The sequence below is a fragment of the Trichosurus vulpecula genome, chromosome 4 (genome assembly GCF_011100635.1).
Source record: "Trichosurus vulpecula isolate mTriVul1 chromosome 4, mTriVul1.pri, whole genome shotgun sequence".
Classification (NCBI taxonomy): Eukaryota; Metazoa; Chordata; class Mammalia; order Diprotodontia; family Phalangeridae; genus Trichosurus; species Trichosurus vulpecula.
The window spans coordinates 238266444-238280918 of record NC_050576.1 but is presented as its reverse complement, the minus strand read 5'-3'; the positions used below and the strand labels follow the sequence as shown (position 1 = coordinate 238280918).

The window sequence follows — 14475 nt, the reverse complement described above, 5'->3', positions numbered from 1 at the left end:
ATATGGGTAGAACATCACAACAACCACCAAAAATGTGGGAGGATCTCCCGCTCATTTCCTCTATTTATGACTGGAAAAAAAAATTTAGTTGTGGGTTTATGTACTGAACAACATAAAAGAGCTAATCGAAACCAGGAAGAGGTATGTCACTCCCAAATATTCTTTTGAATTAACAATTGACTATTAACTTTTCCAAGCAAATTTTTGCTGGTATACTTTTAGCCTTTATGTCTTCTGTATCAATTATGACCCATATTACCTAGGCTAGAAGGGTCAAACATGAGGCCTATGGAGCACCCATGAGGCCAACCCACTCTAGTACTGAGAACCCGGTTAAAATCTGATTGGTAAAAATTTAACAAAACAAATAAAAATACAATAAAACATAGATAATGCTAACTTGTGCTTTCCTAAGTCACATCTCCTTACTGCTGGTTGTCTTCCTGCAGAGTGAGACAGGCTGAAAGAGGGCCAGGGAGGGAGGCCTTAGAGAACAGGGTGAAGGCCCAGATGATGCTGCCCAGGGCTTGGGCCAGTAGAGTCTAGGGATGATCCCAGGGGTGGGGAGAGAAGCCAGGGGTCAACAGGAACAACACAGGAACTGCAGACTGGTTTTCTCTCTCAGGGCCATACCAGGCAATTCTCTCAAGCTCTAGCTATGAGACAGTCATCTGACACCTGTGCACTGCCACTGCCTGCAGCCTGAACATAGTCCTCTCCTTTTTCACCTGAATTCTTCTTACTCCAGATCACAACTCCAGCAATGACTGCGATGATGATGGCAGAGGACAGCAGCAATGCCCTCCACAATGTACATGAGGGATGGGGGCTGTGGCTCCCACTTCAGGGTGAGGGGCTCTGACAGCCCCTCGTGCTGAACTCGAAAGGTGTATTTGCCTTCCTGGCCCGGGGTTATCTGCACAGCTGCCCACTTCTGGAAGGTCCTGTCTCCCCAGATCTGGTCTCAATGAACTCCATGTCCTGGAGCTGTTCCTCCCCAACCCTCAGCCAAGTCAAAGACATCTCCGCAGGGTAAAAGCCCTGGGCCCGACACCGCAGGGTCACCTCCCCATGAGGGTCAGTGTGGCGGGTCACTCGGGCAGAGGGCAGGTCTGTCCTCCCCAGAGTCTCCTTCCCCATCTCCGGGTACTTCTTCAGCCACATCACGCAAGCCTCCTCTCGATAGACTTTCTTACTCTCCGCATAGCACCTGTCTGCCTCCCACTTGCCCTTGGAGTTCACGGCCTGGGGCACCGCGGCCTTCCACGTGTAGGTGTCCGTGTCCAGGGCGATGCAGTCCAGTCCGTCGTAGGCTTGTTGTTCAAACCCGCCCTTGAAGGAGAGCTCGGGGGTCACCTAGTAGCCGTACACGATCTGGAGCGTGTGGACCCCGCCTGCGCTCTGGTTGAAATAGCCGCGCAGGTTCTCCAGGCCCACTCGGTAAATCTGCGCTGTCGCCCTGGCGATCCACGCGTTCCGCTCCCAGTAGCCCGGGTCCTCCTGCTGCACCTGCTCGATCCACGCCGCTTGCGGCTCCTCCGTCGGCCTTGCGCTGTCAGTGTCGAAGCGCACAAACTGCTGATCGTCCCCTTAGCCCACTGAGAGGAACCTATGCTCCCGGAGCTCGGCCCGGTCACGGCGGTGTGGAAATACGTGAGGGAGTGGGAGCCTGGGATGTGGCGACCCGGGCCGGGGTCAGGGCAGGGACCGCGCCTGCGGCCCAGCCAGGGACACAACCCTTCTGTTATTATTACCCTGTTTTTGTATTCTCAAAAAATTTAGAGTGTCCCCTTTGCATGATGTTTATAATCTCTTATACGTAAGTATATATTTGTATCTGATCTTCCCTTGAAGAGTAAGTTCTTTTAATGCGGAGATCATGTTTATTCAGCTTTAGTATCCTATGGAATTAGGGCTTTGCTGATTGAGAGAATGCATCAATGGACTTTCAGAAATTGATATTGAGATTTTTTGCCTATAGGATACATGTATTTTAAGGGATCTAAATTGTACTTTAATATAATGGATCCATCACTTCTTCCATAAGAGTATTCCTTCCCTTGGTCTTGTCTGCAATCCATTAAATAAAGATACATAAATTACAGTAATATAACGTAATGTCCCAAATCTGAATGTCTTCAATTCTATAAATCTATAACCTGTAGTAGCTTCTGCTTTGGTGGTAGATACTCAGACTGGAACCCAGCCATCAGCCTGCTTGAAAAGGGTATTTTGAAAGGATGATTGTTCCCTCAAATCCAGCATGATTTTGGATAATTGTCATTTGATGCTCTAAATATATGGAATTCACTAAGATATATTAGTAACTTGTGCTTGATAAGCTTTTTTTTTCAAAGACAAGAATAGAAAAAGTGTATATAAGAGCATATTATGCAGATCAATTGAACAATTAATCAGTGAATCTCAATATGGAGGGTCGAAAAAATAAACTATTGTGCCCAGTCAGAGGTTCCACACTATTTTTGTTCAATTGTTTCAATCATGTCTGATCCTTTGTGACCCCATTTGGGGTATTTTCTTTTGCAAAGACCCATTTCCTTCTCTAGCTTATTTTACAGATGAGGAAACTGAGGCAGAGAAGGTGAAGTAGCTTATCCAAAATCACACAGCTAGTAAGTGTCTAAGGCCAGATTCAAACTCATGAAAATGAGTCTTCTTAATCCTATAAAATAAATGAATCCTATAGGCAGTAAATCCTAATTCCAGCACTCTATCCAGTGCACCACAAATAAACTTAATCATTGTATTTTAAAAAGATAAAAAACAAAATTAAAATGAAAGGGAAGAAAAAAGAAGCTAAAGGGATTGGAATATCTTGAAATAAAGCCAAAGTTTAGGACTTAGTAATATTCTTAAATTGTAAAGATGACGATGAGTTCTTTCTTTGCCATTCTAGCAAGAATTGTAGATAAAGAACCAAAGAGATTTTAACTGCAGTGATAGCAGCAATTGGTTACGGATCATTCAGAAACACAGATGTTATTTTTTGTAGTTATTGCCAAGAACATAACAATGAATTAATGTAGTGAGGGAGAGTCAATAGTTCAGATGCTTGGGCATTGTATGTATGTCTGTGTGTGCACATGTATGCAAAGTGGTCATTAGACTTTACATAGTCTTTACAAAAATAATGATTAAAGATTCAAAGTTGTGATGAAATAAATAGTAACTGTCTCCTGGTTAGGAAAAGGAGATTCATACAAAATCTGCTCTATCTCTAATTAGAAGTAAACCAGGTATGCTGAAATTTGAAGTGAATTAATATGAATATTGATGGTGGTGGTAGAAGTTATGGTAGTGGTGGGTAGATGTTAGGTCTGACTATTCCTGTGGCTAGTTGAGGGAAAGAGGAGACAGATACTATGTGAGTTGAAGAGGCTAAGAAACTAAGAAGCCAAGTGAATGCGTAGGAGAAAACCATGAGCCAAAGACCTGGGGAGGAAGGCTAGAACCCTGGAGGTCTCTGGATGATCATGACCTTTATCTGGACTTGGAGGGATTGAAACATAAAGGAGATTTGGTTATTAAATGCTAGTGCCACAGGGAGGATTTGAAAGTATCATTGGATAGCAAGGAATATGCCAACTCTTCATTCTGGCTCAATGTGTTAGGGTATTGCATGAGAAGGAAATAAGAAATAACATGTACTGGAGAGGGTGTGTAGAGGTGTAGTCTCTCCCAGAGAAAGATAGGCCTCAGTGATCACCAGAAGACAGAAAGAAAGTGAGGGGGAAAGTTTGTTAATAAATAAGGAGAGCAATAGAGGAAAGGGAAGACAGAGAAGGATGAAGACTTAAAGGTGCTGAACACAGAGTCTGGAAGACCTGGGTTCAGATCCTACTTCAGACACTATGTGACCTTGAGCAAGTGCATTAAATACAGAATCTCAGTTTCCTTATCTGTAAAATGAGCAGGCTGGACTTGATGACCTCTAAAGTCTCTTCTAACTCGAAAAGAAATGGCAGGTTTAGTTCCTAGTCTTGCCTGCAGGCTTTAGTTACCTACCTTACATTTATCCTATCTTGGTACTTATGATCCTATGACTAGGGAGGTTTAGGGCCAAGCTTACTAAGAAGAGGGTAGGTGGGTAGGGAACAGTAGTAATGGCTGTTTTTTTTTTTCATACTACTGATATTTGACTGATCCCAGGTATCATCAGGCCAGATCGTCCACTGAAAACAACGTGTTCTAGGGAGAAGCACTCCTCTCTTCGGTGGAAAACATGTGACTGAACATATTGCAAACTGAGCCAAAGATCTGGCCATTCAGGGCAGGTCCCAGAGGCTCTCATTCATGTATGGCATTGTGCTAATTGCTCAAGCCCCAAAATGTTATGAAGGCATTCCAGTGAGATTGAGAAATTATTTAATAATTCACATAGACAAAACAAAAGAAACAAAATAAGCGGGAATGAGTGAAAAATGCATTTTCACCCCAAATATAATATGTTGTTTGTAAGTCAGCCCCTTTCAGCTAGTATCTGGACTGCAGATGGACAATGAGTCAGTCCTAAGTTTGAGTAGGAGGAAGAGAACAGTCTAGATAGCTTTTGGGAAATGGGACACAGCTTTTAATGGTCTCAGGCTGCAACTTGACACAAAAAATAATCTCTTTACAAAAATATTCTCCTAGAGATACTGTATGGTGAGAAACTTTGAACACCATGATATCCAAAGGCTCGAATATGGAAGTGGCCAAAAGAGCAATGCTAGATGCTTGAAGACTGTAGGTAGAACATAATATATTTCCAGTAATGACCTATATGGAATAAATAATGGCTAGCATTTATATTGTACTTTGAGGATTATAAGGTATTTTACGTATATTATCTTACCTGATCCTTACAACACTTCTATGAGTTACATTCTCTGCTCTTTGTCCCTCCTTTTATAGATGAGTCCCTCCTTTTAAGAGATGAGTCAGGCAGAGGTTAAGTGACTTACCCAGCATCATACTGCTAATAAGTATCCAAGGCCAAACTCTAACTCACATCCTCCTAACTCCAAGTCCAGGACCTGAGAAAATTCAGTTATAAAGAATGATCATAGAGTGAATAAGGATAATATCTTGAATGCTATCCTGAGGCCTATAGAATAAAAATCAAACAAATAAAAAAGAAGACAACTGCAAAGGATCTTCTCCATGTAACCTAGATCCTTTGCATAGTGTACACAGGAAGTCATTAACAATAGTTGCCAAGTTGAGACATCACTGGTGGGTTGCTATATGTACCAATAAAGGGAATAGCCACATTGCTGATCTCACAGGGTCATTAATGAATTAAATTATATTTTCATTAGTGCCATTTCATGGTGTGGATTGGAATTTATTTATGCAAAGAACTTTTATTTCTGAATATGTTTCACACTTAGTTTTATTAATGTTTAGTTGGTGTCATTTTTTAGTTTTTGAAAAAAGTAGAACCTGATACAGACTTCATGCTTTCCTGCTATATTTTTTTTTGATGCACCTGGAAAGTATGTTGTTCATTAGTTGGGAGACAATAGAGCTTTAAGAAAGCATATGTAGTGGTCCATAACTGGAACTCTGGAATTTAATTTGCTTGAAATCCCTTATGTAAGCACACAATTTTAAAAATATTACCTTTCAAAGGTAAAATTGTATATCTTCCTAACCTTGCAATGTTAATGATTAGGAGTTATCATGGGTTGAAAGCATTGGCAGCAGGTGGCCCGAGAAACTGACTATAGAGCATATAGGCTTTATCATTAAGGAGCTTACACAAAGAAACGACAGACATTGATGGTAGAAATGGTACATTTCTAGTGGTGTTTTAGCAATGTGGTGTAGAGAAATGGGTGTCAAATTTGGAGTCAAGGGAATATGGTTTGTGACTGGCTTTGTCTACTACATCTGTGAAATTGAGCAAGGTATTCCACATCTGTGTAAAATGAGGATGCTGTTCCTGTTGACATCTAAGGACCCTTCCACTTAAGGAATACACGATTCTATGATGTAGCGTTTTCCTTTTTCATTGATGTTCTATGCTCATTCTTATTTGCAAAGAGGGCAATGGCTTAGGAAGGAAGGAAGGTAAAGTAAGATAAGGAGGAATAAAGATAAGAGGGTCAATTATTTTAGGGAAGTCAAGATGTGAAATTTGGACCAAAGGGGAGGGAGGGACAATGGATGAAAGGATAGGATTAAAGCAAAAAGGAGGATGAGGAAAGCAGAAGGATTGGGAGGAACAAAGAGGCTACAAATCTGGTCTATTATTTAAATACTCAAGTACCAGGAACTTGAGATTGGAAATTGATTACAGCAATGTTTATAGTATGGAAAGTATTTGTTTGCAGATATCTGTCATTTCCTGGACAATACTACAGAAGAGCTTTGCAGAAGGTGGCACCAACTTGGAGCCTTTTGCACATTTACTAAGATTCAAATGTGAGAAAAAGTTCAAGTAAGTTCCTTTGTCTCAGGTTACAGTCTTTGTTCTACTTTCTATCTTTTGCTATCAAGATGAATCCTGTTGAATTGCTTATATAGATGTGAGACAGTTAAAGGAGAAAGACTGTCTAATACTTAATGGTGCTTTATGGATCTCCCAATTACATACAAGAGCTCAGCTGGGCTGGACTAGGTAGAAAATCACTTTGAACTTAATTTTGAATAGGGAGTAGGAGAGTAGAAAAATAGAGTTGGAGGTCACACATCAGAAAACCATTACTTCTCAACTCTGTGGCCACTGGGAGGTCACTTCCTGAAAAACACAGACGTGCCTCTACAAAGATTAGAGCTATAATACTAAAATCCCAACATGACACAAACTAAAGTTTCAGGTGTTGGGCTGAGTCAGCAGGCAATCTCCACCTCACCATTTAAAACCCTTAACAGATATTTCAGTCTTTGCATGCCAATAGCACCAAGAATATTACTGGTGGTACATGTTTCACTTTATTTGCAATCTTTTAAAATGACTTTATCATTTCTTGGCTTCCCACATGCCCAATTTGAACAAATCTATGAGAAAAGAAAAAAAAAATAGAGGAAAGAAGAGAAAAGAAAAAAAAAAGTTAGGTGAAAGTAGCCAACCAAAGGATATATCTCATGGAGAAACATACTTAAATTTAAGGCGATGATTCTTAATACAGGAATATCATTCTTCTTTTAATAACTTTTTTTGGGGGGAGGAGGCAATAGGAGTTAGGTGACTTGCCCAGGGTCACACAGCTAGTAAATGTTTGAGGCCGGCTTTGAATTCAGATCCTCCTGACTCCAGGGCCAGTGTCATTATTTCAGTCTACTAATGCAAATTCTAATGTTCTAATGTACAACCAACAATGTACTATTTTTGCAATCTGTGACACCCAGATCTTTTATAATTATAAGCAGCTATCCTTTAACTACCCCTTTCCTTAAAATGATGTTTTATCATTTGACCCCCACAAAAACAACAAAAAAAGAGGATACTTTACGGTCATGCATGTACATACATAGGGGAAATATAAGAGTGCCTTAGGAAGAATATCTTCATGTTTAATTCTAAGATGTGTATCACTTGCACATAAATATACATGCATATCACAGATAGATAGATATAGTCATATTTTTTTAATCTCAATTTCTAGAATGTACAGAAAAAAGTTAATGGTGAAATGCATTAAGATGATCCCATGAAAAAAAGAAATTAAATTTTTTAAAATAAATTTAACCCTAATCATAAACATTTGAATACAAACAAACACAAAATGTAATATGTCTGAAACTGTGAGCTTTGGTGCCTATAGTTATTCCATGTGGTTGCCATCTCTCTTCTTCTACCAACAATTTCATCCTTTTAATAAATAAAATTTATATAAATAAATATAAAAAAATAAAATTTAATAAATAAAATATTTATTTTTTCACACCTAGCATCAAGATCCAGCATTTTTGGACAGAGTATCTGTTGATTAATTCAACAAGACACTATTTTACCATCTGCTATAAGCTGTTGCTTTATCTCTATACTGTTTTTTAAGAAGCTCACATGTATGGGGACACGATAGCAAGATCATTTCTTTTTGAGTCAGTGTAGCATTCGTGAAGTTTAACTCATTTTAAAAAAGTGAATTCAATTAAGAATTAAAAGCTTTCCTGCTATATAGGTTGTGTTCTTTGACATTGTCAAACACACAGACACACACACATCTGGAAAGACTTGCATGAATTGATGATGAGTGAGGTGAGCAGAACCAGGAGAAAATTGTACACAGTAACACCAAAGTTATGTGATGACCAACTTTGATCAACTTGGCTCTTCTCAGCAACACAATGACCAAAGACTATTCCAGAAGTCTCATGGTGGAAAATGCTATCCACATCCTGAGAAAGAACTATGGAGTCTGAATGCAGATCAAAGCATACTTCGAATCGATTAAAGCGTTTTCTCTTCATTTTTTCTCATGGTTTTTCCCTTTTGTCCTGATTCTTCTTTCATAACATGGCTAATGTGGAAACATTTAATATGATTGCATGTGTATAGCCTATATCAGGTTGCATGCTGTTTTGGGAAGGGGGGGAGGGAAGGGAAGCAGAAAAAATTTGCAACTCAAAACCTTATAAAAGTGAATATTGAAAATTATCTTTACATGTGATTGGAAAAAAATAAAATACTAGGAAGTAGAAAAATTGTCTAGATCAAAATTAACATAATTAACACTTCCCCAAAATTCTTGGTGGTGCTTTTATTCTGAGGAAAAGATGGTAGTGTAAATGGATACAATCAATATCTGCCAATTGTTTTAAATAATTTTGATCTTTCCTAATCTTCATTTTGCATTAGTTACCAAGTTTCTAAATCTATATTGAGTTAATCGGGTTGAACTTGTGCTTCAGTAAATTTCCTGCTTCTTAATCTTCTGCAAGATAATTTAGCACATGAATGGCAATAATTTTGCTTGGAAACATGAGCCCTACAAGATGGCACATCCAAACTCTGAATGCTTCAATTTTTTTCTATATCAACGATATACAATGAATCAGGAAAAGTCATATAGTGGAGTCCTATTCCCTTCATTCATGGTTTTACAAATATCTTTCTATTATATAGAAAAAAAATAATAAAATTTTATTTTAGTAGACATTATAATCCCTTTGGAATACTAGAAAAGTATCAAAATGCAAATAACAATTTAGAATGCAGTTTATAATTAGGAAATGTCAACAAATCTTTCGTCGAATCTGTACTAAAGTATGAAAAAATAACTAGTTGGTAACAGGGCAAATAAGTATCAAATACAAATATGAAAGATTGAAAAACAGCTTTAAAATTTGATACAGCTTCCAAAAGGGTGAAATGCACTTATGAATTTGATTTTTTTCCTTCACTGGAAAAGTTTGGGATATAGGTATTTTCCAGAGCTTCCATTTAAAGTGAGGATACTGGAAAACAGAGGTGGAATTTCTGAATATTGGCTTTTTTTTCCTTCAGAATAAATGCAGTGGGGGGGGGGGCAGCTAGGTGGCGTAGTGAGTAGAGCACCAGCCCTGGAGTCAGGAGGACCTGAGTTCAAATCTGGCCTCAGACACTTGACACACCAGCCCTGGAGTCAGGAGGACCTGAGTTCAAATCTGGCCTCAGACACTTGACACACCAGCCCTGGAGTCAGGAGGACCTGAGTTCAAATCTGGCCTCAGACACTTGACACACTTACTAGCTGTGTGACCTTGGGCAAGTCACTTAACCCCAATTGCCTTGACATCCTCCCTCCAAAAAAAAAAAGAATAAATGCAGTATGTCGAAATGCCAGCCTAATCTTATTGAACCTTTCTCCTCTACTTCAATGCATTGGCATTGGCTTCCTTGTTCCTCACTCAGGGCACATGATGTCCTTCCTGCAAACCTTTTTGTTGTCCAGTGACCATTATGGAATGATCTTCCTCATCTGTACCTCTGAGGTTTTTTGGCTTTCTTCAAATCTCAGCTAAAACCATCTTCTAAAAGAATCCGTTCTCAATCCTCCTTAATCTTAATGTTTTTCTTCTGAGACTATCCTCTCTATATCAGCCATATATCTTATTTATACATGGCTGCTTCTTTCATGCTGATTTCCTCTTCTTTAGACCATGAGTTCCTTGAGAAAAGTGATGAGTTGTTTTGTATTTCTTTGTATCCCCAGAATGATCCCCATTTAACCTACCACATAGTAGGTACTTGATAAATGACTATATTTGGGTTTTTTAAGATAATATTTAAATTTTTTTCTCAATGACATGTTAAACAATTTAATTTACTTTATAATTTTTGAGTTCTAAATTCCTTTCACCTTTCCTTTCCTCTTTCTTCCTTGAGAAAGAAAACACTTTGATATAGATTGTACATATACAGACATGTAAGATATATTTCCATATTATCCATATTGCAAAGGAACACAGACAGAAAAACCAAAACAAAACAAAAAACAAAACAAAACCCAAGGAAAATAAAGTAAAAAGAATATGCTTTAATCTACATTCAAACTCCACCAGTTCTTTCTCTGGAGGTGGATAGCATTTTTCATCATAAGTCCTTCATCAATGAATAACCATATTTGAACATAGTTTACTTCATTCTCAAACAAGAAGCATCTGTTTTACTACCAGGATTATGTGCACGAAAACCAGCTGGAAAGAATGAAATGCTGTCAAATGAAAATTAGATTTTAGATTTGACACTCTATGTTATCTGGCAATGGATATGTTCCCTGCTGTCTTGAAGTCTAGAGATTTAGGTGGGACCATTGAATGAGCATATAAAAGGGTTAATACATAAGCAATAAAAATTTGTATTTCAGGCAGAATGGACTGACACATATCCATGCTAGATTTAATGAAACACTTGATTTCATGAACTTATAGAACCCTAATTTATAATTTTACAGGCCATATTTTACAATTGCTGTCTATTGCCGTACTGGTTTTCTTTTTGTTTGTTTAAGAGATTTTTTTAGAATTGTTTTCTTAATTCAAATATTAATTTAGCTGTAAAACAAAATTATAGTGACTTCACTGTTTGCTATCAATCTTTTTGTTTTGTAATTTCATAGCTCTTTGAGGTGGCTTTAGAGGGGAGCATTTTGCCTTTCATGTATAAAAGAAAAGGTAGCATTATATGTTGAATAGAATGGTGGACTTGGCTTCAGGAAAACCTAGATTCAAATCTGGTTTCTGCTATTTTTTATATGATTTTGGGCAAGTAATTTAATGTTTGTATGTCTTGGACAATTTCCGAGGACTCATTTACTAAGTCATAGTCAGGCTGTTGTCAGTCTTGGTGGAGAAACTTCACACACCAAGAATTTCCTAAGCTGACAGAATCACAGATGCTTTGAATATACTTGAGTGAAAGGAAATATTGGAACACAGCTAGGTGTGATTGTAAGATCTTTCATGTGGGAGCAGAAGCATATTCATTCATCTCAGCAGGGACATGTACAATTCATCATTCAACAGGCACTAATACATTAGGTGGTAGATCTACAATGACAAAACAATGAAATAATGCCTGACCTCAAGGAAGAAACATTCTATTAGAGGAAATAAATACACACAAGAATACATACAAAATAAATCCAGTGTCAGCTCAGGTCAGGTAAAAAGCATTAGTATCTGACTAGGGATGATGGAGATCAGTAAAGGCTTCAGGTTTTTATGAAAATGTGTCCCAACAATAGGATCGACACCATATTCTCCATATTGGTCACTTTAAAGTGACAATTTCTTTGGAAGTATTCTTTATGATTTTTTAAAAACTCTAATGTCAAAGCCACATTTTATAAATGAGAAAGATACCTTTTTGTTTTATTGACTAAGATTCAGTTGAGAAGCATGGTGAAAGTGATAGCCACATTGAAGCCAGTATGATTGTCTATCACACTAGTAAAGTCACTTAATGTCTTTGTGCTTGAGGCAATTCTCAGTAACTGTAATTTGGAGAAGGTGATAACCTCACCTGATAAGAGGGCTTGTTCTCACTTGTGCGGTTCCCATCACTGATGAAATCACAGGTCTGGTCTCCAGTTTGAGCCAGAAGTTAGTAATTCAGGATCAAAATGTTTATAAGTGAAATAAACTTTAATTATCTTGAAGAAGACATCTTTGCTTCTTTTCCAGGGTACTGATGCAGTTAGCTCATGCATCATACTTGCATGCAGTATGATATGACTATGAAACTACATATAATTTTCAACAGTAATGTTGAAAACATTAAAAGCTTCAAATATAACTGACATGTATTGGTTTTAAAGCTTATCTCCCACCTCCACAATGAGTATACTCTCAAATTTTACATCATCTCTCCATTCAGACAGCTACCACTTTAGTTCACACCCTCATCTCACACCTTGATTATTGTTACATCTTCATCATTGGCTTCACTGCCTCTAGTCTCTCCCCACTACAGTACATCCTCCGCTCAGCCATCAGATTGATTGTCTTAAGAGAAGATTTGACTATGAGCATTCAGCCAATACCAGGGTTTATCTACTGTCTCCAGGATAAAATATAAACTCCTCTGTTTAGCTTTTAAGGTTGTATATAAGATGGTACCAACCCATACTATTGCAATTAGTCCCCTCCTACACCCATTGGCTAGCCCCTACTCCATGCCTGATAAAACCTTGCTATCACATTGCTTAATGGAAAGGGTTGAGAGATAAGGTATGCATTCATTCTTCATATGCTATATGTAATATTCAGGATTTAATGACCTCAATCTTATAAAGGGGTGGAAAATTAAGTCATTGAGTACTTAAAGGAATTAAGAGAATAAGGTCAGAGAACTGAGTAAAGGTGATTTTTACATATGTAATCTATGTTTTTATCATTTGCCCAATTCTGCTTTTATTTCTATTGAGGTTTTGTATCTCTTTACCATTTGGGCAATTCTGTTTTTAAGGAGTTATTCAATATTTTTGTGCCTCTTTTTACCAAACTGTTAATTCTCATTCCATTATTTTCTTCATTGCTCTCATTTTTTTCCCAATTTTTCTCTATTACGCTTATTTGATTTTAAAAATCTTTTATTGTTCTTTGTTATTGCTTTCTTTAGCTATTCTAGGAATTCTATTTGGCCTTGTGTACAACGTGCATTTTTTGAGGCACTGTTTGTAGATATTTTCTTTTTCCTTTTTCCTTGCTCAGTTTCCACCCACCCTCCCATTTCTTAACTTTGAACATTACATTAAAGTTGGGCTCTGCTCACATCTTGGAGAGGTCAGGGTGTCACTGGCCCAAGCTTTAGGATTTTTTACCCATCTGTATTCACAACTATAGTTCTGGGGAGTCTGTAGTTTTTTAGTGCTCCCAAGTTGGTGTGATCCAGAGAGATATGTGTTGACTGCTCTTCAGGTCTGAATTTTGCTTTGTATAAGAAGGGCCCTATTCCCTCGAGAGTTCAATTCCTAGCAGTCCTCTATGCCCTGGAACTGTAACATGGAATTGGGCAAGTGGCAATGCAGTTGACAGAGGGTACCCAGTCCTGTGCCAGGTCCTATGCCTGGTCTGGTGCCTGGTCCTACACACAATGGCTGCACAAATGTCTCCCATAATTTCTTTCTGATCAAACCCCTTACCTTCTCTGGGTGGTGAGAGGTCCCTGTCCTACTGCTGGTGATGCTGTGCCATCGTTGCCTGCAAGACCCATCGCTGACTTAGCCACTCTGCTGTGCATTGGATCTACAGCTACCCCTCCAGTATCACAGAACTGTCTTTCTGACTTCCAAAACAATTTTGGGCTGAAAAAACATCTCACCCTGACTTTTTGCTGGCTATGTTGCTCCAGAATTCTATCTGATATGTTATGTAAATTTTTTTTTCCTAGGGAAATGCTGGGAGAGTTCTCCTGGAATGTTCCATCCATCACCACTACCTACCTTCCCCATCATAATTTCAGTTCTAACATAGGAATATTTAAGTAAAAATCTAGAATAATATCTCATATTTCCAGAGCAGTTTATGTTGTACCATCTGCTTTCCTCACACCAACTTTATGACATATGTGGGCAATATAATTTTTTCCCATTTCACAGATATGAAAGCCATAACTTTAAGAAGGGTAATTGCTTTACCCAAAATCACCCAAGTAGTAAGTATTCAAGGAAATATTCAAACACAAGTCTCCTAAATCTATGTTTAAAATTTTATCCACTAAGGCACGTTGCTTCTCTAGAATGTAACACTTAGATCTGAGGAGAGTCCTAATTGGGTGATATAGCTTTCATGACCTAAAATCCACTCCATCCTAGATAGTTTGTCTCTGTTAAAGACTGACCAACTAACTTCATAGAATCATAGAATATTAGGATGCACTGCAGAAAACCTTAGGACTCATGTGGATCAATAAATGTAGAAGTAGGGTAATAGAGATGCAAAGAGATGATTTTCCAAAGGTTCCCATAGCTGGTTGGTAGCAGAAAAAATAGATGCCATTTAATCTACTCCATTGTTTTCTATGTCACCATCAGAGAAACA

At 38.1% G+C, this 14475-nt stretch overlaps 1 pseudogene; it reads right to left on the bottom strand.

Annotated features, from left to right (window-relative positions):
- Positions 1-607: 607 nt before the first annotated feature.
- Positions 608-13648, bottom strand: LOC118847048 (annotated as a pseudogene).
- Positions 13649-14475: the final 827 nt, after the last annotated feature.